A 26,951-nucleotide genomic window follows, 5' to 3' on the forward strand; every position below is an offset into this window, starting at 1 on the left:
CTGTTCATTAAAAAGTAGCAGGCACCAAAGGCAAGGAAAAGAAAACATATCTGATATAATCTCAAATTGCAGTTCGGGGCCATGCAAACCAACATAACTGGGGAAAGAAGACACTTAGAGATGAGAGCTAGAAACAGGCCTAAATGTACCAGTAATTACACTGAACCAGTCTGCCACTGGCTAAACAGAACAGAATCTTGATGTGGTTTTCAGAAATGTGGTCTATGATTGTTATAGGCTACACCAAGATATTTTCAGAAATGTGATAGTGTGAATTTGACAGACATTTCATGTATGTTGAATCTAATACTACAATAATTAGGCTTATATTTTACATTATTTTAAAAATATTTTGCAAAAGTAATAGGCTGTGAGGGCTGAAGGCATGGCTCAAGTAGCAGAGTGCTTGCTAGACAAGCACAAGGGCTGGTGTTCAAGCCCCAGTACTGCTCCCCAGCCCTCCAACAAAGAAAAGGCCTGGTGTGTGATCCTTCACTCTAGATGTGTATTACTTACCATTGGTTTACATAAGAACACGCAAAATTGAAAGGAAAAGGATGAGGAAAAAAATCACACTGGACAAATAAATACTAACCATCAACTCCATCACTTCAGAACACTGTTAGCTATAGAAAGATTCATGATGCAATAATGTCCAATTAATAAAGAGGAGTTGATTTATTTTTTGCTTTTATTACCTATTTTTATTATAATTTTTTAATTAGGATATATTCATTATGGGGGGTTCACAGTGACAATTCCAATTAGGCTTATATTGTACACTGGTTAGATCACTCCCATTGTCTCTACCCCTCAACCACTTCCCCAACCCACTTAAAGCAATTACAAAAGTTTCTTTGCTCTATTTCATATAAATATATGAAACCATATACCCTCACCTCAATCTCCATTCACCTTCCCTCCTACCAGTACCTCCCCACAGTCTTGTCTTTCATTATTATTTAAGTTGGTGTTCAAAGGAGTTCTCAATGTATCCCCACTGTGTGTATACTTTAGTTCAACCTCTTCCATTACTCTCCCTTACCCCTTTGTCTCCCACTCCCATTTTCAACAGCTTTCAATACACATCCTATATCTTCTACCTTCACAGATGTTATGTTTTCCAATATTACTGGTGCTCTGCCACTCTCTTTTAAGAGAAGTCATTTTTAAACAGACAGGATACATATGCTTCAAAATGCATGCAGTATAAACAAATGGAACTCTACAAAGTACCTGACAAGTGGGAGATCCCAGCACTCGTTTTTGATAAATCAGGAAGGTAAAATTTGGGCAAGGTTTAAAAGTGACCACAGAGAGTGTTTGGAGCTCTACACCCAATGACTAGAGAAGACAGTCTTTGTAAGCACTTGGGAATGTTTCTAAAAACTGTTTTTGTTTGAGGCATTGAAGCAAGCCTCAGTATTTCAAAACTAGGTATCATACAGCATGGGTTCCCTAGCTACACATGAATAGATTTAAAAAGGGTAAAAATCCCTGAGTATTTTCACCCGGATTGCTCATCGGTTAAATGAAGGTGAGTCCAGTAGTGGGACTGTTCTATATTAGTATATCCTTTTCCCTCCATAGGCTCTAATCACTAATTCCTTCTGGAGTTCTGATTTTTACCCTGCAGCTCCGAGGTCTGAGGTTCACTCACTTTATCTCTCTTGTTTCCTCAAAGTGTTTGGAAAGGAGTCCTGAGCAATTATCTAAATCACCAACTGGGGCTTGTAGAATACCAACCTCTTGCTCACTTTGGTACAGTTTTAAGACAATGTATTTTGATCATTTTCAAACACACACCAAACTAGAGGGGATAGCATAATAAATCCCATGTAGCCACCACCCAGCTTAACAGGTGCCATGGCCAGTTACATTTTAAATACACCTGTCTGCCTCCCTTCCTTGTGAAGCAAATCCCAGACACACACCTGCATCTGTAAATATATCAGTAATTATACTGAAAGGCAGGCCTTCAAAAAATAACCTAATACACTGAGCATATCTTTGAAAACTTACAGTATTTCTACAGTGCAATCAAGCATCTTGCCAGGGTTCAAGTTTACAATTATCTAATAAATATATGAAATGAAATCCACATGAGTCCACCCTCTCTGTCTCTCAGTCTCTCTCTCTTGCAACTTGTTTGTGGAATGATTTATTTGACTTGTGCCTCCCTACAGAAGTTAAGAGTGCACTCCTGTTAACATATTCCTCTGCCCTCAGTGTTGCCTGGATCAGATTGAGATCCACCTGAGGGAGGGCCCAGCACTTCTTTACAAGTAGCTGTGTCCTTCTTTGGGTGGGGCAGGTGGGGGGCAGCATGATGTCTGGTGACCACTGTTATCCCGATGTTCACGGTTGTTGATGCGCAGTTCCAGGATCCAGCGGTTTATTAGGAACCTTTGCATTTTTAAATTTGTCTCTGTGGTTGTATTTTAAGTGAAAGCACAGTCTTCCACAATGATATCTTTTCATGGATGTGCTATTCTCTCCAGTCCTACTGAAAATGTATCTTGTGGACGCTCCCATTTCATGTAAATTTGATGCTTTGGGATGCATTTCTCCCAAATCCTTTGAATAGACTCTTCTTCTGAACTACTGAAACTTTTTTTTTTTTTTTTTTTTTTTGCATATCTGGTGTTTTTCTTTTTGGAGGTACTAGGGTTTGATCTCAGGGCCTTGCACTTGCTAGGCAGGAGCTCAAATGCTTGAGCCCTGCTCCAGCCCTTTTTTGCTTTAGTTACTTTTCAAGTACAGTCTCATGTTTTTGCCCCTGGACAGCCTCAGATCTTGATCCTCTTATCTACAGCCTCCCGTGTAGCTGGGATCACAGGTATGTACCACCATGCCCAAATTATTAGTTGAGATGAGGACCTTGCTAACTTTTTGCCTTGACTGGCTTTGAACTGCCATTCCCCGCTACCCCCACCCCATCTCTGCCTCTTGAGTAGATGGATTACAGGCATGAACCATGGCATCCAGCCACTGGTGATTTTTTTTCTGAGTGCTTTTACTGAAGGAGGTCTTTGATTATTCAGTAATAGGATTTGCAGTGGATTTTGCTTGCTAATTATTTCCCCAAAGTTCATCTCCTGAGTTGATAAAATCCTTTGACCTTTAGACTTGGTATGTCCTCAGACTTGCCTGTGTTCAGTTCCATCTGCCCCCACTTACGGGACTCAATTTATTCAGCAGTTACTCACTGTAGATCGTCTGATGTTTCAGTTTTACTACAGATACCTTCTGGTTCTGAATGAGCATTTAAAAGAAGGTAATGGAGAGATACTTCAAAGTCTCGGCTCATTGTCTTTGGGAGGTGGGTTATGGATTACTTTTATTCCTTTTTTTTCAACCTTTTTATTTCTCTGTATTTCCTAACTCTATTTATAATACAAACTGTATTATAAGCTCTTTTTTTCATTTTTAAAAATTTATTCATTTATTCATATGTGCATACATTGTTTGGGCCATTTCTCCCCCCTCCCTCAGCCCCACCCCCCCCACTCTTTCTTTTGTTTTTAAAAATGTTTTATTAGGACATATTCATTGTACAGGAATTCATTGTCACATATTCATAGTGACAATTCCGATTAGGCTTATATTGTACATTGGCTAGATCACCCCCATCCTCTCTCCCCCTCCACCCTCTCCCTGCCCCATTTAAAGCAATTGCAGAGGTTTCTTTGTTCTATTTCATATAGGTATATTAGGTCCATCAACCATATGTCCTCACCTTAATCTCCTTCACCTTCCCTTCCCCCTCCCACTAGTATCCCTCTAGATACGCATTGTACCTATTTTGCAATCCTGTTCTTTTTCCTTCTACTCGGGACTTAATTGAGAAATCATTTGCCTTTTTTTTTTTTTGTGGTGGCACTGGGATTTGAACTCAGGGCCTCTCACCTATTAGGCAGGTTCTCTTCCCACTTGAGCCACTCCACCAGTCCTAAGCTGCTTCTTTTCTGAGTGCCAGCATAAAGCTGGTAGTAAGTATAAATTGTATTATAAATATTTGATGATATCACAGGTTAAGAAATAGGAAAGGCCCTGAATTCCTTGAATACTAACATATACCTTCCTCAAATTTTACTTGATACTAAATTAACATTTTGTAACCAAATATATCTCAGTAAAAACATGAAAGTGCTAAAGAATGCCTCCTGTGTATTTGCCCCCTCTCGTACTGTATGGGAAGGTTTTGTCTAATAAATGGCATGGCTTGGTGAATAGGTATTCCAGACTGTTCTACCCTCATGGGGGAATACAAAACAGTGGAGCTTAGAACCATAGGCTCAAGTTGGAGGAACGGCTTGCAGATGGGGGATTTTGGCATCTGTCCTTGAACTTTGCCCAGGGGTGTGTAGTGGCCACCCCAGCATGTGCCACACACCTCACTTCTCACATGCACCATGGCAGGGCCTTGCCCTTAATGGACCAGTGTTGTCTCTGGACCCATCCCTGGACAGTGACAAGAAAACTCTTCTTTTATTGCAGCCCCAGGCTTCAAGCCCCTTGGAGACACTTTGAGCCTAAAGTCTCAACTTGTTTTCGCCTATGAAGCAATTGTCTGGAGACAAAGGGGCCTGCAGGCACTCTGTTTGTGTTATGAATCTATCTATCTGTTTGTCTGTCTATCTGTTTATCACTTATTTTGTTATGTTTTCACCTCTTGGGAAGCAAGTGATCTGTTGTGGCCTCAGGAAAATTCCAGGGACACCAGTTTAAAGCGGGACATTTGGGAAGGTCCTCCTAGGAATGGGTTTCCAGCCCAACAAATTCAAAGATTTCACCTCAAGTGGGTTCCTAACATTTTTATTATGAACTTTGCAGACATCTTACTTGGATCTCAGGAAGTCATTTCTCATAGGACAGAGACCACTACATGTGCCCCAATATGTTCTCTCATTCTTCTGAGGTCATGGAATTTCAGAAGGATGCAAGGCTATGCTTCTACTGGGCGTGGCAGCAAACAACTGTAATCCGAGCTGCTCCAGAGATTGAGGCAGGAGTATCACAAATTGCCTTGAGCATGAAACTCAAACTCTGATCTCTTTTCTTCTCTATCAAATGGACATACTTGTAGAACCAATTCAAGAAGTTAGATTTGATTCCTCCCCAGCTCCTTTCCGGGTCCTGTCGGCACATACAAATATTTTTATAGAGCCACAATCATGGTGTATATGTTTTAACTGGATTGGCCAAGGCAGAGCTGAGACTTGGGTAGTTAAACCGTGGACTCCATCCCCAATTTCCTGTGCAGGACAGCCAAATCCGTGCCCAAGTGGCCAAGAATTTTCAGACAGATACTCAGATATATTCCTAGAATTTGTGTAGCACTGGGATGTCTGTAGGAGGTAACTCAACTGCTCCATGAACGAGACCCAGGTGCTGTATACATGGTAGAGTGGATAGGGTGATGGGTGGGATGTAGGGCTACAGTCAGTGCCAGATGTTCAGGGAGAAATGACAAAGGAGAGAGAGAGAGAAAGCATTATTATTTTATTTGATGTTTTGAACTTTGAAAGTAATATATCCTTATTGTGACAAATCAATGGAATCCATACAAAGATGTAAAAAATGAAAACTATTATTCTTTTCCCCAGTCTCACCCTACCCTGCAGTAACCCATTGCATCTACCTGGTGTATCCTTTCACAGTGTCCTTGTTCAACAACTTTACAGGATCATGAATGCATGCATACAGGTTGTGATTGCCTCTGTTTTTACTGAAATAGAATAGCAACATTATCCTCTGCAACGTGCCTTTTTCACTTTACAATGTAGCATGGCATTGCTATCAAGGGGAAGATATAGCTCTGTCCTTTTCCCCTTCTATTTTATACATCAAGATATAAACTAACATAAATAAGATTTATTGATCTCTTTTTAATGCAACCTTTTCTACATCTTTCCTACATAGTTGCTTTTCTTCCATTCCCCCTCCCTCTGCTCAGACTTCTGATTGCTGTAGTAATCCGTGTTAGCAAACTTCTTTGTACCATTCATACATTTCTCCATGTTCATAGAACATAGAACCAGCTAGCTAGCTAGCTATTCCACTCATACTTACATATGTATGTCATGCATGTATATTCATGTTTTGTCAGTCTTTACATCTTTATATCTTGCATGATCCAGTCAGCAATACCTTGTGGAAATCCCTTTAGTTTAACTGGCACCACTCGAATTCAATTTTCATGATGCTTTTTATAATAATCCTTGCTGTGGATTCACTGTGGTTTGTTCAGAGTTGAGTGATATCTGTATGTCTAGTCTTTGATCATAACACATAGCCACAACAAACATTGGGTGTTTTTTTTTTTTTTCCAGTGCTGGGGCTTGAAATCAGAGCCTACAACTTGAGCCACTCCACCAGCCCTTTTTTTGTGAAGGGTTTTTTTGAGATACAGTCTCAGGAACTATTTGCTCTGGCTGGCTTTGAACCTCAATCCTCCTGATCTCTGCCTCCTGAGTAGCTAGGATTACAGATGTGAGCCACTGGTGCCAGCTTGTCTTCTCTTTTTTTGGTGCTGGGATTGAACCCAGGACCTCGCACATGGTAGGCAAGCACTCCATCCACTGAGCTACATCCCAGCCCCATAATAAACATTGTTGAACAGAGGTTTAAATAGATAGTCCCAGGGGTGGGATCACTGGGTTCAAGGGTGCGTGTAAACTTCAAAGTACTTTACCAGATTGTGTTTTCAAGAGCTGTATGAATGCCTATCTCCACCAAAGTATGAAGATACCTCATTCCTTCTTATGCCTCTACATTTCTGATGGCAATGTCATTGTCATTATCTTTTAGTTTTTGTCTGTATAATAAATATAATGTATCATCTTATTGTACTTTGTGTTTCTTTGACTTTTAATGTGTTCAAGCTTTATCATATTTCTAAGGAATCTCGATTTTCCCTTCTATGGATCTTCCATTTGTAGTCTCTGCCATCTTTCTTTTTAGTTTATCTTTTTGTTAAAGTTCTTTGTGTATTATGTATATTTAACTCAATCTGTATTGTAATTTTTTTCCAAATTTATTTTTTTATTGCTGTTTCTTGGCAAGAAATACCAGGAGCAAAGTAAATAGATGAATAAAATTGAGGAGAAAATATTTGCAGTGTAGATAAGGAGTTGAATGTCCACAGTACATGAAAAGCTATTAAAATATTTATAGTTAACTGTGTTGGTCTGTGTCTATGAGCAAGTGAGTTTCCTGCTTCAGTGAAGATCATTTCTCCACTGTAGGTTGTATGTGTAGTCCAGGATTTCACTCTTAATTTTATTGTTTAATTTTTTACATTTAAATATTTAATTTCTTAGAATTTACGATTATTCTGTTAATCAATCTTTGTGTCTCTATTGCAATGATAAGGTAAATGCATATTGGACTTTCACAAATAGTCTATATTATATATGTAAGCAATTTTCAAATTGTACCTAGCATTTTAATTAAAAATGACTGCTGATTTTGTCAAGTGTTTTATCAGCATTTGATGATTTTATTATATGATTTTGATCTTTGAGAGCTTGTTCAGAGGTTCTAGAGGGGAGCACAGCTATCCGTATACCCTTCACCAAAGGAAGGTTCTTCTCTGTTAGGGAAGTCTCCCTCTTCAATCAAGCAGCAGCTTCAGGAAAGATGCACATGGAACAGTGAGACAGGAAGGAGACACCTGCCTAGTCAGACAGATCAGTTGAATAAACCCATGCGATCAATGGGGTGACAGATGTTATAGCCAGATCACCCTCACATGTAACAAGTTTTGTTTTTTTCTTGCAGTGCTGGAGATAAAATCCAGAGCCTTGCACATGCTAGGCAAGTGCTCTACCCCTGAGCCACATCCCATCGCCCTTTAATTTGTTGAAACCAGATTTACATTCCTAAAACCCAGCACACAGTGTTACACCGTGGACATGGCAGGTCTATTTGTTAGCAGTCTTTAAGGGTTTTTGTAACTGTATTAATTGGGACAATTGTTTACAGTTTTCTGGTATGTACTTCCATATGCAATGTCAGTATTCAAATTATTGCACATTCATAAAATCAATTAGGAAGCTTTAAAGCACTTGACAATGATAAAAAGCAATTTCGGCAACACTGAGATTATACTTCCACTAGAGGCGTGTCCGTGGCTCCCCGAGAACCTGGAAGTGGTCTGCCATCTCAGTAGCATCCCTCCTCACAAAACCTATAGTGCTGGACATGCTGTGTCCACGATGGGCATGAGATGTGCGGGGTGCTTTCAGGGTCAACCTGCTTCTGTCAGTATGCATCTGATTGAAACTGCTCACTGTGGACTTTTCTAACAAACAGGAAGTACTGCGAGATGATGCCCACAGGAGTACCCTCAGTCAGTGATGGAGGGAGTTGGTGGTTCACTCCCTCAGCCCTTGGGAAGGGAAGTAGAGGCAGCTCACACTCTAGAGTTCCCAGTGGGATGGATACCCAGTTGTCTACAGCGGTGTGCTCCTCACACTCCTGTTGGGGTCTTTCACTTTGCCAGTCCGCACCCACCTTGCGGCTCAGCAACCTGCACCTGAATCTGTGTTTAAGGAAACCCAAACGCCGACACTCATCCACAGTTACCACTGAATTTCCCAAGTGCCCCTCCTAGGCGGACATGTGGGGAGGTTGCGCATCACTCTGAAGCTTTTACAGATAATTTTCTCAAGGAAAGCAACACAACTCCCTCTCCAGCCAAACGCAGAGTCTCTCTCCTTCTTTGAGCTGAGCATCCCTGGGCCTGAGTGAGAACTGTCCTCTCATGTGGCAGGTGTGGTAACCCTTGAACTTAGTCGCACATGCTCTAGTGCCCTCAGGGGTCCATATCTGCGTGTGGGATTGGAGAAAGAAGGGCTGGTCTCCTGTAATGTCACAGTCAACCCTTCACAAAGCTCTCTGGTAGGTGCTGACATGCTGGTGACTCTTTTAAGCCTTACCCTAGACTTTGCGGATTATCCAGGTTCCTGACCTTGAGCCACTGCTTACCTGAAATAACCACAACATGTCTCTCCAACTGAAGACATCACCTTCCCTCTTTTCCAAAGGTGCTTCTCCAGCCGCATCACCCTCACCCAAAACCTGGCTGTGATTCCTCCTTCCTTCATCTTACATATCTGTCCTATCACCAAACTCTTGTGGGGTCTACCTTGCAGCCATCTCCAGTCCTTCCTCTTCTCTGCTTATCTATGTGCTATAGTTTGGGTCTGGAATGTCCCCCAAAGGCTCAAGTGTTAAAGGCTTGGTCACCACCCTGTAGTGTCAGTGGGAGATAGTGGAACCTTTAGGAGGTGGGTCCTAGTGGAAGGAAGTTAGGTCATTGGTACATGCCTATGAAGGTGCTATCAGGACCTTGGCCCCTCCTCTTCCCCTCTCCTTTCACTTCCCAGCTGCCTTGAGGTGAGCAGCTTTGCTCTACCACATACATGCTCCTGCCATGATGTTCTGCCTCAACACAGGCCCAAAAGCAATGGGCCAATTGACCATGGGCTGACACCTCTGAAACCATGAGCCAAAACAAACCTCTTCAGTTGATTTACCTCAGTGAGAGAACGATGACTAGCATACACTGCTACCTCTGGTAGTAAATTGCATCACTGGCTCAGTTCTTTTTTGTGTGTGTGTGGTACTGGGGCTTGAACTCAGGGCCTTCACCTTGAGCCACTCCACCAGCCCATTTTTGTGAAGGGTGTTTCGAGATAGGGTCTCGAGGAACTATTTGCCTGGGCTGGCTTCAAACTGCTGTCCTCCTGATCTCTGCCTTCTCATTAGCTAGGATTATAGGCCTGAGCCACTGTGCCTGGCTACTTTCTCAGTTCTTGACCCACCCTGAATCCACCCTTGGCTATGTAGTTGCAGTTCCTCTCATTAGAGGTTGGATAAACTTCCACATGCCTTAACTTTGGGTTTGGCCGTGTGATTAAGTTCAGCCAATGGGATGTCAGGAAGACATGAAATGTGTTTGTGTGGGGATTCCTCTTTTGTACCTCAGACACTGCCATGAGAGGACTTGTCCCCAGACAGCCCATTAGTTATGGGAAAATAAGAGACATGAAGAGTAGGAAGCAGGACTGTCCCAACTGCTCCCCACTAATATCATCATTTTAAACACTGAGTTTTAGGGCTGTTTGTTAAACAGCTATGTTGCTGACTGATGAACCTCTTTTTTTTTTGGTGGCATTGGGGTTTGAACTCAGGACTAACTCTTGCTAGGTAGGCAGGCGCTCTACCACTTGAGCCACTTTACCAGACCAATGCACCTCTAAATTCTAAGTGACCACACTTTTATTCCTCAACTTCCACATAGCCCTTAACTGTAAACCATGTTCTAATCTTCCCCTTGCTCATGCATTCTCTAAACAATAACCATTCTGGTGGTTTTCATTGTAATAGTATTTTTGCTAGGTTAAGCCTTTAAGTGCATCCCATTGCATTTTTTTAAGGCCAATTAAAGCACACCTCCTTTTTTTTTTTCTCCCAAGTGCTGGGGAGCTAACTCAGGGTCTCACACATGCTACACTGAGTGTAGCCCAGTTATAGAGCACTTGACTAGCATGTGTGAGACCCTGAGTTAGCTCCCCAGCACTTGGGAGAAAAGCCCCAATGAAATCACTTTTAGTGATGCAGTCATTAAAAGAGTTAAGTGTGTACAACTCAACATTAAAAACAGAAGGCAAACTGGCAGAGTGGCTCAAGTGGTAGAGCACCTGCCTAGCTTGTGTGAGTCCCTGAGTTCAAATCTCAGAACCGAAAAAAACCCCGAAGGCAAATACACTGATCAAGTAACAGATGAAGTGGGGGAAAATGGGGAGCAAAGAAATCCTATACTATCACTCTTAGAAATAGAATTTCTCAAAACAGCATTCAAAAAGCAATGCCTTTGTCATATCAAACAAGACCAGAATTAAAGAAAGCTCTTAATTTGTGCTATACCCAGGTCTTTGCTTTGGACTCTGTGATAGGGTATACTGTGTAAATCAAGCTAAGCTGGAGTCACATGTCACATTTCCCAGAATTCCCTTTCTTGTACACACCCAGGTCAAGGTTGATCACAAAAGAAATGTGTTCAGGTTCTGGAAAGAAACATAAAGCAGTGCAGCATTGGTTACATTTTAAGGTAGGTGTAGGATTCAGGTGCCACTGCAGCTGCACCTGTTCCCATCCCCCGCTGCTACATTGCATCATTAATGTTGGGCCAATCAGGCAGAAAGTTCATCCTCTTTTGCTGGACACATGTATACAGGTGTCTTCTGTAGGTCACCCCTGGATATGTGAAAGATAGACGCAGATTCCAGTTTGTTCTTATGGGCTCTGCTGTGACTTCCTAGGTTCCCATTCAGCCTCACTTTCCCTCACTGTACATCCACCTTTTCTTCCCAGGCTGTGCTGGCTGACCTGGACTTACCACTGCATACAGAGGCAACAGCCTTCCAAAGGTTTCTCCATCACTTCCCGTGTGACTTTTCTTTGAGGTCCAAGGGTGTTCTTACAGATGTTATCTCACCAGCTTCTCCCACAAGGGCAGACAGTCTAACCCCTCTAGGAAACCCATTATGCCAGGGCATCCTATTACCCACAACGCTAGCATGACCCAGACTCCCCCTCCTCCTCCTGTGCCCATCTCCTCACACCCACCTCTTGCCTGCCTGGGCTCTATCGTATGCTTCCTACAGACCATGTCCAGTTGAGTGGACATGGGTAATTACATTCTCTGGCTAGTCATCCTTTTTACCCCTTCTGTGGTGGCCATGGTCTGGAGAGAAAGAGGTTAAGCTTGTTGGAAGAGCTGGACAGCTCAGGCCTGTTCTCAATCAGGGCACAGCAGGAGGGCGTGGGGAAGTCTCCATAGCAAAGTGATTAGGTAGAGCGTGGGAGAGAAAACGCTTACCATTCATCTCTGTGCACTGAGGAGGGCTGATAGGCCCAGGACAGAGAGGAGAGATGGTCAAGGTCTCAAAGTGGTAAAACCTTGAGAACTGGCTTTGCAACTGCAGAGATTTGGCCAGCTCTGGGAGAGGGTCAGCATCTCAGGGCTGCTGGAAGCGGCCCATAGCTATCCTGCGGGCTGTGCTGTCCTGCCCGCCTCTCCTTGGCGTCTTCCCAAGGTTTCTTGGCCCAGGAAGCATGTGTGTCCTCCAAGAAACTTCCCCCAGCTGGCTCCTCTCAGACGGTTGTGCAGCTTGTGAGAGGGACAGGGCTCTGCCTCACCCACCAGTCCTGTAGTTTGAACCTCATTCACACACAAGAGAAGGCACATGGCGCCCCTGAACACCACAGGAAACAGGAGGGAACTGGACTCATCTTGGGTTTTGTTTCTTGGCTGCATAAGTGGAACATAAAACACCTCTCATTTCCCACTTTGTGTTCCAGCCATGCTGGACCGTGTGCTCCTCTTTGATTAAGCCAGGCTTTCATGGCTTTGAACTTGCTGCTGCTTCTGCTCAGAATGTCCTTCCCCATCCCAGATACTCCTGCTAACCCTTAAGACACAACAAGATGTCACCTCCTTCACAAGGTCACTCCTTGTATACCTCGGCCTGTCTTCCTAGGCACTTCCACTTAGCACCTGCCACTGTACTACAGTGGAGGGTGCCACCTTTAAACATGCATGCAAGGCACCTGGTCATAAAAATTTATTGAGAATTCCTGTGATGGTAGCTAACTCCTCCCATGCTGGGTGGGGGGACACCACTGTAGAAAATCACTGAGAAATCACACAATGTTCTATCCACCCTGGCCAACACAGGGAGGAGGAAAGCCATCCCCACCAAAAAGGGCTGGTCTTCAGTCTTCCTTAATCCAAGAGGGCAAAAAAAGGATGGGGCAGAGGAGGTCATCACACACTACTGGAGTTGGGGTGGGGTGCACTGGATCCCTAGTTGGCTCCTCAAAAACTGGAAGAGAAACATATCCACTTCGTCTCTGGAGGTGGAGTTCTTGGTGACCAGGCCCATTTCTTTCGCTTCTTGGGGTGAAACTTTCATTCTGTATACTCAGCATGAGGTTGTCAGCCACAGATCTGTGATGTGGCCATGGTCTTGCAGATGTTCTAGGCTGCCTGGATATTAGGAAGCTCGGTGTATCCAGGACTCTTGCTTGGTACTTCAAAGTAAGCAGGCCAGGGTTAAGGGTTCACCCAAGGCCAGGTCCCAATCCCTCAGCCCATTCTTACTACTCAGATACTCAGTTCTCTTCATGGCTCTCAGATCCAAGGTTACACTCACGTGATTGTGCCCACCCCACTAGGGCCCCTGTCTGTGAGCCTCCTCACAGGCTGCTGGGCAGACAGGAAGCCAAAGCTGCCATCTTGTTACCATTTAACATGGCCTGAGACCTGGTTCTGCCTAGCTGCTTACTGGTTGTGGACAACACTAAGTATTATCTTTTCTCTCATTTGAATTTTTAGGACAAATACTCTGTGTGCTACACATCAAACTTAAAAAAAAAAAAAAACAACTTGATCTTTACTTGGACCCCCATTCAGTTAGTAGCAAAAACCGTGCTGGTCAATTTCCAGTAAACTTGGTTCATTTCAGGTGAAAATTTAGTTAATTCTGAAATTTTCCTTGCTGCTTGCCCTACCCCCTAGGTCTCGTCTCCCTTTGGGTGTTTGTGAGAGCACTTATGCAGCATCTTGGAAATTGGGGGCTAGAAGAGGGATCTGGTTTGTGACCAGATCCAACCTAGTTCCAGGCATTCCAACCTAGTTCCCCTCAAGATATCTGGGCATCCATGTGTTCCCCAGCAAGGCCCAGACATCATCCCATTTTTATGGGTCCTTTCATTCCAACTGTGAGATACTATCAGGTCCCCTGGCTTTGTCCTATTTGACATCCATGACCTTGAATTCAACTCCCTATAGCTCCCAGAAACTATCTGGGTCTGTCTGGGTCTGATGCTGCCAAGGATGATCAAGGCATCCCCACACCATGGGTACCATGTCAGTCCAATGATTAATGGGACATGGGCACAGTTCTCCACTTTCAGACCCCACCCTGTACTAAGGCTCCCCTTTACTCTGGATGTAACCCTAGACACCTTCTCAGGGTCCCCTTTCAGCATTCAACTGTCATCCTTCCTGTCAGCTTGCCCCTCCCTGCCTTGCCCCTCCTTCTCCAACCCCATAAGGTCTACTTTACTTTTTAATTACTTTTTTCCTAGTTAATATAGACACACGGTAAAAAGGCACTCATATTTCTACACAATGTGTTTAATCCTCAATTCTTAGGACATAATCAATTGATTTTCTACCAAATCAATTTGCTTCTACTTAGTTTTGGTTGGTTATTGCTATTAGTAGTTCCAGTACTTTCTTCTCCATAGGGACACTGTAAGTATTTGTATGAGACAAATCTTCTTTGTCCAAGACAATCCAGTACTTTGCAATTTGCTCTTTATCTTTCATCCAACACACTAAAATGACATCAGCGCTGCTCGAGCCCCAGGACCACCAAAGATGCAGATATTGGCTCTGGCTGAAAACCATTCTCTGGTGGATACTTGTGTAACCTCAAATGTATTTGTATCTCTAAGAGCTGGGTCATTTACTTTAAACAAATTGCTTCATTCTTTCCTATAAAACCTGGGGAAATCAGGACACTTAACAAATTCTTACTTCCATTGGTTTTTCATTTCTACATTTATAGTGTTTATGTTTTGTAATCATAATTCCATTAATGGTCTTTAACCCCAAACATAAACCTATTCAGTGCTCACTATGGGTGATTTTTCCTTTGTTTTCCTTTTTATTTGTTTACCAAACTTGGTCTTTTAGTATTTTCTTCAAGATAACAAGTTTTAAAATAATATTTGCATGATTTATATTAGGGTTACAGTTTGGGTGGGTATAAGTTCCTGAGTCATGTTTCTTTCTCTGAGGACATCGTGGTAGCAGATGAGAGACAAGATTGTTTCATTGTTTTTTTTTTTAATTGTTGTGCTGGGTGGGGGTACACTGTGGCATTTACAAAGGTTCTTATAATATATTAACTATATCATAGTTGAACTCACCAGCTCCATCATCCTCCTTTACCCTCCCTCTCCCCATTCCTGGAGTAGTTTCAACATCATCGTGTTTTAGCCTTGAGAGTTGCTGTGCTGACGTTTCTAGCCAGGCTGATCTTTTTAATGGGTAATTTGACCTTTCTGCTGTCTAACCAAACAATCTTTATCCTTGAAGTGTGGTAATATTAATAGAGTATGCTGTTGTTAGTCTGTTTTTTGTTATTATTACTTGGGTTTTCTTTTTTTTTTTTTGAGACAGGGTTTCATGATGTACCCCAGGATAGTTTCAAATTCTCCATCCTCCTGTCTTAGTCTCTCAAATGCAGGGATTGCAGATGTGTACCATCATACCTAGCTGGTTGGTCTCTTCTTTTAGCAATTCATTCAACGAATATTTATGGGAGGCTTCTGGGTATCAGACATTATTTTAAGCATTGGAGACCTAGGGTAAAAACAACAGGATAAAAAATTTCTGTCCTCATACACTACAGTTTGGACATGGACTGTCTCCCAAAGGCCCATGTATTAAACACTTAGTTTCCAACTTGGCACAATTGGAAGGTGATGGAAACTTTAAGAGGTGGGGCTTAGTTGGACCATTGGTGGTGTGCACCCTAAGAGGATAATGGGACCCCATTCTCTTCCTATTCTCTCTCTTTCACTTCCTGCCCACTATGAGGTGAGCAGCTTGTTCTACCATGAGCCCCACCATGATGTGCTGCCTTGCCACAGACCCAAAAGCAACAGGCCAAGTAACCACGGACTGAAACTTCTGAAACTGTGAACGAAAGTAAACTTTACCTCCTTATACATGGATTGTCTTAGATATTTTGTCACAGCGACAGAAAGCTGACTAAATATCAGACCTCATGAAACATACATTCTGGTGAGAAACTAAAAAGGAAAAACAAAACTATATCCATTTTTTGAGGACAGAGTACATCCTTTCAATCTACAGAGTCAATTGTTTGGTTTAGGAAAGTTTCCTTAATCTATTTATTTGAATACCAATTATACTTATGTTAGATGTCTTTGTTCTTCATCTATTACTTCTTCACCCGTCTTTTAAAATTCATTGTTATTCTCCATGTGACTGTGTTAATTTTTCTGAAGTCTACCTCCCATTGTCCCACTGAATTTTTCTCTTTCATTTGGTCTTTCACTTCTGTGACGGTTATATTTTTCTTTCTTGTATCTTCCCTGGCAGCTTATATTTTGCCCCCTTGTCTTATATTTTTTTCTTGTGTATTGGAACTTTTTATTTAAATTACTGTTTATAGGTTATTTTTATTAGGTTGTTGAATTCGTGAGAAAATCCTTGATCATACTTTTTATTTATCTGAGACAAAGTCTTTCTTAAGTGTTACCAAGAAGTTTCTCTCTGGCTCATGCAATAGCTTTGAACAACTCAGAATTGTGTGTGTGTGTGTGTGTGTGAGTGTGTATGAATGTGTGTGTGTCTGTGTGTGTGTGTGTGTGTGTGTGTGTGTGTAGGAGGTGGTAGTTTGACTTTTCCTGTGCCAAACCCAGACTACAGAGCCACTAATCTCTTCCAGACTTTCCTTTCCTCTATGGAGTTTTTGTTTGTGTGTTTGTTTTTTGGTACTAGGTTTAAACTAAGGGCCTACACCTAGAGCTACCCCACTAACCCTTTTTTGTGAAGGGTTTTTTCGAGATAGGGTCTTGTGGAACTATTTGCCCATGCTGGCTTTGAACTGTGATCCTCCTGATCTCTGCCTCCTGTATAGCTAGGATTACAGGCGTGAGCCACTGGTGCCTGGCTCTATGGAGGTTTTTATACTGAGCACTCATCTCTCTCTGCCACACCCTGGTTCAGGAATGCTCAGGAAGTTCAGGAAACTCTTTTCCTAAAGCTGGATTGTGTGTGCATGTGTCCCTGTGTGTGAATGTGTGTAAGACAGCAACAGCTGTGCACATGTTTGTGACAGCTGTTCATACTTAAGCATATTATCTCACCACAGGAACATGTATTTACTTCTTTCATATACTAGAGTGCCTTGACAGGGCCTTGTCTCCCAAATGCTGAGAACAATTCTGGCGTGGCAGATGATGTTCAGTAAGTGTCTGTTGAACGAATCAGTAATTGACAGAGTCTTCTGCATCATAATCAAAGAAAACAATAGGATGTGGAGCCAAGCACCAGTGGTTCACGCCTGTAATCCTAGCTACTCAGGAGGAAGAGATTAGGAGGATCACGGTTCAAAGCCAGTTTGCAAGACCCTATCTTGAAAAAAAAAAGTCACAAAAAAGGACTAATGGAGTGGCCCAAGGTATAGGCCCTGAGTTCAAACTCTAGCATCAGAAAAAAAAAATATGGTGTGGGATAAGAGGGGGGACAAGGGAGTGAAGGTAGTGTACCAAGGCCAACTTCTTCTGGCTTCATACCTTGGTCCAGGCTGGGTGGGCATGACACTGCACCTGAGGGGGTTACCGTGATGCTCCCACTGCTCCCAGTGTCCTGCCCTGGGAAGGTGGCAAGACAGCAACGGCCCTAACTCCCTCTGTCCCACTATGAGATGTATGGCAGCGAGTCTCAAGTCTCTGTCTGGCTTCAGGTGTTAGTTGAGGCTAGCAATCTGGTTAGGTGTCAGAAGGCATCATTGAGCAACTGAACCTGGTTTCTCAGGAGACAGAAAACACAAAGATTGAGAGAAGCACTTGAGATAGATGGCAAGGTTCACATCCCATCTCTACTTCCTGCTGACTGGGATCTTGAGGAAATTACTTAACCACTCTGTGCTTTGGTTTCCTATGTGTAAAGTAAGAATAACAGTATCACCTCCTAGAGTTATATGAGGATCAAATGGGTTAATGCTTGTGATGTGATGAGGTTTGAATGTCCATTCTACATATGTCAAATAGCATATGTGATACTCTCATGGGGCATATGTATGTTACACTATGAGTACTCAACACACCTGCCAAATTCATCTCTGCTGTCATCAGACATATGACTATGAAGAAGGAAATGCACTAATAAATAAGACACCATCCTGGCCTTGGGACTGGTTGACCTGAGGAATGGCTCATTGTACATGTACCTTGAACAGTGCTGTGAGACCAGTGAGGAAGTGAGTTGGCAGGTGAGAATGGCTGGCAGGGAGGGCTCCCCAGGAGAGGTGGCATTTGAGCCAATTTTGGAGGATGAAGAGCAACACCAGAATATGGGAAGGGCTTGGGAACAGTTCTAGTTGGCCTGAGAAGTTCAGAGGACTCATTCCGTGCTGGGTTTGGTTTTTTAAATGTAGCTTTTATGTGTAGAGTGAGAAGGCAGAGGGTAAGGGGCTCTGATGGAGGGTGTGTTGCTGAGTACAGCATTCCCAGACCACCTTTGCTGCTGCCCTGGAGGAAACAGTTCAGAGGGAGGGGAAGCAAAGGCATCCCAGAAGAAGGAAAATCCCTGGGCGGACACGTGGGGCTATGAGCAAGTGTGATTCAGGAAATCTACCCTCCAAGGGTCTCTCAGGATGCTCAGGAACCAGAGACAAGTGGGCCAGAGACCCTCAAGCCTGACCTCAAACCTGGGTGCAAGGGACAACAGGTAAGCGATAAGCAGGCCATATGAGTACTCAAATAGAGACTCCAAACCTTTTCCCCTCTGCTTACCCTACACCCTTCTGAGTGGCTCTCCCATTGACCTATTTCATGTACGGTTCTCACTCCCCTGTTGGTCATGCTGATGGCACCAAGAGACCAAGTAAGATCGTGGGGCAGGATCTTCAAGTGTGTGTAGTTGCTGAGGTCAAGGTTACCAACCTGGGCGTAAGGTGGAGAAGGTAAAAGAGAAGGCACTTTCAAGAGGCAGGGAGAGACTAGAAGAGAGAAAGTGATACAAGACCCTGTAGGATATAGTCATAGCCCAACTTGGACCTGGCTTGCTTTCTTCCCAGGAGTTCTGTAGGAGACAATCCTCCTGATCTCAGCCTCCTGAGTAGCTAGGATTACAGGTATGAGCCACTGGTGCCTGACTCTCTCTCTCTCTCTTTCCCTCTCTCTCTCTCTCTCTCTCTCTTTATTAGAGCACTGGGGTTTGAACTCAGGGCTTCACGCTTGCTAGGCCAAGCAAGCCCTGGCTTCTGTTTCTTGCAACCAAATGGTATGGTGACTTAATTTCTCTCTCTCTCTGTTTCTCTCTCTTTTTGATGGTGCAAACTTTTTTTATTATTATTGTTGTGCTGGGGATACATTGTGACATCTACAAAAGTTCTTACAATATGCCATAGTTGAATTCACCTCCTCTATCATTCTTTATCCTCCTCCCCTCATTTCTGGAATAGTTTCAACAGGTTCTAAGTCCCAACTCTGAACCCACCAAATATATTGTTAGATGATATACTGCTTAATACTTCTTTTGGATTCATGGTTCTTACTTTTCCTATCTTTCCCCATGTCTGGTATGGCACCTTGCATGTCTTACAAACATCTATTGATATAATTTTGAATGAATATTCAATTTGTATTATGACAGTATGTATGAATTCACATTAAGTAATTGGTATTTCCTTCCAAAAATGGAAGAGGAGCTTTGGTGGAATGTAACCTTAGGGTTAAGGAAACTTGAATGGATTCCTAGAAAAATTCTGTGAAGTATTCCAACTAATTTGAAGCAATTCAGTTACAGAATTATTTATGATAAGCACTTTGTTTAGGAGAATGACTGCTGAATGTTCAGCCTTGAGGCTCACTATCAAGTACTTTTTGTGAAAAGAGACATATTTGGTGGAAATGAGTAAGTCAAGGTGATGGGCTTTGGATCCTTTGCTGTCCTTTTTTGCTTCTCACCAGCCTCTGCTTGTGTTTGAACTGGAAGAGGGAAAGTCTAATTAGGTCTCTTGTCAGGCCTGTACAACAGCTTTAATTTACTCTTCCATCTCCAAGGATGACACCCATATAAATATCTTAGATACTATGGAAATTTCTTAGTGGTGGATAAAGTAGAGTCTTTTAATTAAGATAGATCTTCTCCCATGAAAGATAAACTTGTAGAGTCCACTGACAAAATCTTTTGTTACTCAAATTTCCCTGGCCTGTCCAACTTGTGAGGACAAATAAGGTGGCATTGGCAGCTATAAATCTAAATTTCACCAGCTCATTTGGACTGGAGCCATTTGAAAATACCTCTATGCTGCTTTGATATTGCTCAGGTATGACAGTGGAGGCAGGGCAGGGAGATTCCCTGAGCTACCTCACATAAGCTCAAAAATGAGTCCAGGAACTCTAGACTTGTATCCACTCAATACCCCAGTCATGTCAGCCATGACCACAGTACCCTGCTAAGTTCTTAGTTATCTATTGCTACTAAACAAACCACCCTGATCCTTAGTGGCTTAAAAGGACAGCCATCTATTTAGCTTGTGCTTTTACTGGTTGGCTATTTGGGTTGAACCTAGTTGAACTCTTCCATGAATCAGTGGTCAACTCTGAGTTGGTGTCTTGCCCCATTTTCTGTTTGGTATAACAGAGTATCTGAGGCTGGATAATTTGTAAAGAAAAGAGTTTTATTTTGCCTCATGCTTCTGGAGGCTGGGAGGTCTGAGATTGGGTGGCCACATCTGGTGAGGACCACATGCTGCTTCAACTCATGATAGAAAGTTCAAAAGAGATAAAACACACTACTTTGGAGGCTGAGATTGGGAGGATCACAGCTCAAGGCCAACTTAGGCACATAGTTTAACTAGAGCAAAATGAACTGGAGGTGTGGCTCCAGCAGTAGAGTGCATGCTGTGTGAGTGTGAAGCCCTGAGTTCAAACGCCAGTCCCACAAAAAAAAAAAAAAAAAAAGACAAAACACAAGGGATAATCTTGTTTTATAACAACCTACTCTCAAGGTAACTAATTAGGTATCTTTAGAGCAAGAACTCATTCATGAGAGAAAGGCATTAATCCATCATGAAGGCTCTGATTCCTGACCCAAAACACCTCCCATGAAGGCACCACCTCGCAACCCTGCCACACCGAGGAATTAGGTTTTCAACAAATGAGCTTTTGGGGAACACATCCAAACCATAGAAGGTGGGTAGGGGATTAACTGATTTTAGTTGGGCTGTCTCCCACCTAGGACTTTGGCGGGGACAACAGGGTCAACTTGGCTCTGGGCCCTATGGCCTCTCATCCCCTAGTGGGCTAGCCAACTTGTTCACATGGTAGAGGCAATGTTCCAGTAGACAGTGGAAGAATCCGCGGCTTTTTGAGACCCAGGATCTGAAATGGTGCAACATGACTTCTGCCACATTAATTGGCAAGTCACAGTGTCAACCCTGGTCCAGGTAGAGAAGTAGACTCTATTTCTTCCCTGAAGGAACTGCAAAGTCACATTGCAAAAGGCATGTGTGCTGGGAGGGAAGTAATTGTGACCATTCTGGTCTTAATCTATGCTTTCTGGGTAATGTTGTTAACATACCACAGCCTTGAAATAGAGAAGCTGCATGGTGGTGCATTGGTCCCTTCAGTGTTACTTGGCCAGAGGATCTCCAAAGCATGGTTGCTTGGGCTTCAGCATATCCCTGAGTGTATGAAATAGCCTTTCACTTGCAACTGAGAGCCCCTTCTGTCTTCGCAGGAGTCCCTCCATGTATCCAGGGGACGAGGCTGTGGGCAGAGATGAGTGATAATCTCACCTCCCTTATGTCAACTAAAGCTCTGTTGTTACCAGGTCAGACTTGTTCTCTTCTTTCCTTGAAGGAAAAAGAGACCTTTCCAGCAAACATTTTCAGCCAGCCCACTCTGCTACTGGGCCAGGCATGTCCAGATGTGGTTGGGTCCCAAGGGTAGACATTGTTTAGGTTTCCTTATTTTTCTTCCTTTGTAGAAGAGGGGAAATAAAACCCCCTAATATAAGTCTGGTAAATGCAGTCTGATGAATAATTAAACAATCCCTCTTGTCTCCTTAGATAAAAGCTGTCTCAGGGTTCTTCCTTCCTTTCCATCTCTCTCCAAGGCAGATCCTTGGGAGAGGTTGTGTCTAACTTTCTTTTATGGTGACACAGAAGGCTGCTACTCAGTTCACAAGACGGTTTCTGCATCTTCCCTGGGCCCTCTGCAGAGGGTCTGCTCTGGGCGATGGAATGATGGTTCCATCCCTGGGTGTTTGGCTGCTATCTCTTGCTGAGGTTCATAGCTGGAATAACTTATGGCCTGGATGCTTTCTGCTCCTTCAGGGATCTGCACTGTTGACTTTCACTTGGCCTTCACTGAAGCTCCCTCTTGGGTCTCCATCATGTCCTCCTGGCAACACACCACCATGCAGCTTCTCTATTTCAAGGCTGTGGTATATTGACAACATTACCCAGAAAGCATAGATTAAGGCCAGAATGGTCACAATTACTTCCCCCCACCCCCAGCACACATGCCTTTTGCAATGAGACTTTACAGTTCCTTCAGGGGCTGGGTCTCCATCATGTCCTCCTGGCAGCCCCTGACCCAGCCTCCAGCCCATTGCCCTTGTCCATGTGGGATCTTAGAGTCAATCACCTGTGTGTACAGTGTCATATCCCTGAGGTCCTTCTCATCCCAGCATCCTGTGGTGGACAATGAACAATGACATGCCCCAGCTCAAGGAACAATGGCAGTGGCTTCTGCTTTTCTGCTTTGGATGTTTCCTTGAGGCCAAAGAAGTCCACACAACTCAGGAAGAGAAGGTAAATTCTCCTAGGAGAACTAATCTTCAAATTAGCCGGGGATGAGAATCAGCCAATAAATGTCTCAGTCCCCACCCTTCAGAGAGGACAATTTTGAGGTATATTTTACATGGATCCTCAGAGGGCCCCCACGTGGCGTGGAACTGCGGTAACCAACCCATTAATGCACCTTTATCTGCTTCTCCTTCTTCCCGTCTCCTGCCCCATCCCTCTCTCATTTCTGCTTTCTGGGTCCTAAGTAAACCAATTTGACCCAAGTTCTGCTTCTGAGGCAATTCTAACAAAGTCAGGACTTACGGAAAGCCTGTGGCTTCCCTCTGAAGACCCTGGTCCTAAAATGCAGGGCAAACTTCTGCATGTCTGTGCCTCACAGGGCTTGTGTGTGACCTCAGGAAACTAAATCCAGACCCTCCCTCTGTGTAATCATGCTTGTTAGAAATAATGGAAATCATGAATCAGACACATGCTCAAAAGCTGTTAAACAAGGCAAAATTTACTTCTGCAGAAGGGTGTGTGTGTGACTATGTCTTTGACCCAAGTCAGGCAAGCTAGCACACACACAGAGGGAGTAGGGAACTGCCTCTGTTTTTATCCCTCACCTAGGATAGCCCCTTGCTCTAAGGGAGGGAGCTGGGGTTCACAGTCTTCGTGATTGACTACGGTTGAAGTTTAGGAGAGGGCGTAGGGAAAGAGCAGATATGATTGGAGAGCATACACACGAAACTTAAACTTAATTTGATTGTGTACCCAAAGACAAAGAGATGACCCATGAAGCAGGAATGCTAGGATTCCCGGGAAACTGAGGCCTGAAATGACTGTTTGACCTGAAATGGCAGCACCAAGTGTATAATTAACCCATGGGCCAAGGGGACCTTGAAGCAGAGATTTCCTTTGGACAATGATTATCCTAAGACTAGCAGTTTGAGTTTTAGGACATCCGATGACAAACAGTTCTCTGCTTAAAGGCAGAAACTTTACAGCCAGGCAACGTGCCACCAGCACACAGACAACTGGGGAAATTAGCTAATATCCACACAAAGACAGAACATTCCATAGTGTGATACTTGGGGGGAAGGGGTCAAACCCAGGACCCTGAGATTAAGAGTTTCATGCTCTACCGACTAAGCTACTTAGCTCTATGACGGAAAAAAGGTAACTTGAATGAGGCTGTCTGTTCTCTAAATCAGTGCCCCAAGAGCAGAGAGGGGAGTTGGCAGCCAGTGCTGTAATTTTTTATTCTTTCCCCGTAAGTTCCCTTAGCCTCTAAGTACACCTCTTCTCCAGGATCAAAGGTCACAGCAGGGATAATGCCATATCCTGACTTTCTGTCTTCCCTGTCACTTCTCTTCTCCCAGAACCCATTGGGAATGGAACAAGAGCAGACTCAGGGCTGCCCAGTTCTCTGTGAACCATTCTGGCACACAGAGGTCTCACCTAGAGCAAGGCCTGTCTCTCCAGATGTTATAGCAGGAGATAAAGGAAATTGGGAAATTGTTGTTTCTCTGGCTGCGCTCCATATTCCTGCCTCTGTTTTGCTAAAGAGAAGGAAGTCAGCTTTGGGACTCTGAGCTCATCAGTGGTTTCTCACTCTCAGCCCTGTGCTGTCCCCCTAGGAAAACTAGTCATGTGTGTCTATTGAAGTTTGAAATGTGGCTGGTGCCCCAAAGAACTGAATTTTAAGTTTACTCACAACTAAAATTAAAATTTATACATTGGTATTTGATGTAGTTATTGGGAAACTTTTTAGTATGTCTGGAGCAACTTGGGTATGTGAATCTACTTTTTCAACTAGAAGTTTTCTAAAATCTAACTACAGGTAGAGTATTTTTGATGACAGTAATATCTGAATTGACATGTGCCAAAGTGTAAAATATATACTGGGTTTCAGCCATAGCATGAAGATAGAATTTAAAATATCTCATGAATAAATTCCTTTATGTTGATTACATGTTGAAATGATACTATTGTGGTTATACTGGGTTAAATACAAATATTAAACTTGAGTTCACCTGTTTCTTTTTAACATTTTGAATGTGGCTACTAGAAAGTTTAAAATAACACCTGTGGGTTTTGTGTGCTTTTTTTAAATCTTGTTTTGTTTTTTGTAGTGCTGGGTATCAAACCCATGCTAGTAGCTAAGTGCTCTCCTACCAAGGTACACCTCCAGCCATTGTTTTAATTTTTATTGGATAACTCCTTCTAGATAGAGCTTACCTGCTGCTTCCCTAGGCCATGAGTTTCCCCGTTCAGCCCCTGGGGTTGGAAGCCTGCAAGAAAACATGATTTAAAGGTGGGCTTTAATGCATCTGTTAATATTTGCAAAATATTATCTCCATCCAGATGTACTATCTCTATCCTGCCTTGAAGGATGAGGGGCTTATTTCTTTCTTTCCTATGGCTTTCATATGAGGAAACTGACAAATAGAAAAATGTTTTCCAGATCCAGGTGTGGTGGTGCATGTCTGAAATCCTAGCACTCAGAAGGCACAGGCGGGAGGATACTAAGTCCAAGTCCAGCCTCAAGCCATATAGGGAGACCCTGTCTAAGAGTGGTAAAGCGCCTGCCTAGCAGGGCTGTCAGAGTGGCTCAAGTGGTAGAGCACCTGCCTTGCAAGTGTGAGGCCCATATTTTAAACCCCAATGCCACCAAAACAAAAGCAAACAAAAACCAGATGGTTTTCTGTGTTTTGAACCCATCTATCCATCCATCAATGTGTTCACCAAGATGGAGAATATAAGAGAAATGGCTTTGGGTTTAAACCAAGCTAGGGTCAGTGTTTCTAGCATCCGTATTTGGACAATGGAAATCCACCCTGGCCCCAAATGATTGTTCATAGGCTGGTAATCCAATCAATCAGTGTAAGCCAATGAGCTACTCTCCTAGGAGATTGGGACTCTAGCATTACCTGGTTGCTTTTTTGAACAGTAGAGCACTGAGGGAGGGTCAGTGATAGAAGTCATGGCCAGCCTTTGTCATGTCTGGGGCGTGTGGAAGGCCAATCTATAAGAGAAGAAAGAACCCTTGGAAAAGGCTCTCTGGATTACAAAAGGTCTTCCAGGCTCTGGATTTGCCTCTTACTGAGCTCTCCCTGCTGTAGTGACCTGAGAAGCTCCCAGGTCCTCAGAAAGCACCCCCCTGAGGGTCCTCCTGTTGATGTTACTTGCACAGGGAAGAAACAGCTAATACAGACTGTGGCTTCAGTGGGGAGAGACTGATGGGAGGGCTCAAAGGGAAAGAAGCAGATTTACTTATGTGATTTTTTCGTCTATAGAAAAGGCTAATCAGTGGCCTCCTTGTTCAGGGTAGCTGACAGTTCTCAGCACCACCCTACAGCTGCGTTTTGGGTTCAACAGACTTTTGTTGCAGGCCTGGGAAGTGGATCACCATTTGTAACATTGTTTCTAAGGGAGACACATTCCAAGATCCAAACAAAGAATACTGTAAAGAATGTTTGGCTTTCAGGCGGGTAGGATGAGCTGGTGGGGCTGGCTGTACCTTGGGGGCTGGCCACCCTTTAGTTAAGGCTCACTTCTCCTTTGGAGAGTGGGGAGGACTGATAGCGAGGTGGGGGTATTCCTGTGCGGGACAATTGTGGTAGGAGGATAGGGAATCCGCAGCCAGGGTGCTCAAAGTCCTCCTGTGCACCGGAAGCTCCCGGACGTCCAGGGATGGAGTAGAGGGGGAGGTAAGGGATGGACAAAGAGCCTTGGCCTCCTTCACATTGCTGTCACGTCTGGCAGCTGGCGAAGTCAAAGGGGCCTGCTTGGAGCCTGCCTAGCTCAACCTCTTTGACGGAATGAGCCAGGGTGTTTAAAAATACAAAACCAAAACCCCCTGCACATCCTCTGCCTGGAGAATCCGGGGCGCTCTAGGTGGGCTCGGAGGGTAGCTGGACTGCTTCCTGGGAGTTGTTGCCACAGCGTCAGGCGAGCCAAGGAGCTTAGGCCAAGTCTTCCATCCCGTTTGGAGAGGGCAACGGCGATAGGGTGAGAGGAGGCAGCTCATGCTCCCCACGCGGCACTCCTACCCACTCCTCACCCCCAACCCGCAGCAGGGCAGGATCGGGAACTCGCTGGCGGGGAATGGGACGCAGCCACAGCATTGTCTAGGAGGGAGGGGAGAAGCTCCTCCCCGTAGAGGGGAGGGGACAGGGGATGAAGGGCGGGAGAGGCGCGGAGGAAGAAAGGCGAGGGAAGAGGGGTGGGGAGAGATGGAGAGCGAGAGAAAGAGGAGGAGAGAGGACGATCGGACCTGGTAGGGCTGATAAAGGCAGAGGGGCGGGA

The 26,951-nt window shown here is 43.9% G+C and overlaps 1 protein-coding gene and 1 long non-coding RNA gene across 6 annotated transcripts in view; one reads left to right on the top strand and one right to left on the bottom strand.

Moving 5' to 3' along the window:
* Positions 1-26,951, bottom strand: part of LOC141423377 (uncharacterized) — a 29,258-nt gene that overhangs the window by 1,419 nt on the left and 888 nt on the right. Inside the window, exons 2-4 of one of the 4 annotated variants that reach the window (XR_012448181.1) lie at positions 25,574-25,668; positions 24,882-24,934; positions 14,132-15,451 (exon numbers count right to left, since the gene is read on the bottom strand). This is a non-coding gene — a long non-coding RNA (uncharacterized lncRNA). Of the gene's footprint in view, positions 1-14,131; positions 15,452-19,758; positions 24,935-25,573; positions 25,669-26,951 lie in introns of those variants that run through there. The other 3 variants (XR_012448180.1, XR_012448182.1, XR_012448179.1) reach the window with 3 other exon arrangements.
* The window catches only part of Rassf2 (Ras association domain family member 2), a 37,008-nt gene continuing 36,593 nt past the window's right edge, over positions 26,537-26,951 (top strand). Inside the window, exon 1 of one of the 2 annotated variants that reach the window (XM_074074395.1) lies at positions 26,537-26,654. The gene's annotated coding sequence lies outside the window, so the exon portion shown is untranslated. Of the gene's footprint in view, positions 26,655-26,836; positions 26,923-26,951 lie in introns of those variants that run through there. The other variant, XM_074074393.1, reaches the window with a different exon arrangement.

Source organism: Castor canadensis, chromosome 5, assembly GCF_047511655.1.
Source record: "Castor canadensis chromosome 5, mCasCan1.hap1v2, whole genome shotgun sequence".
Taxonomy (NCBI): domain Eukaryota; kingdom Metazoa; phylum Chordata; class Mammalia; order Rodentia; family Castoridae; genus Castor; species Castor canadensis.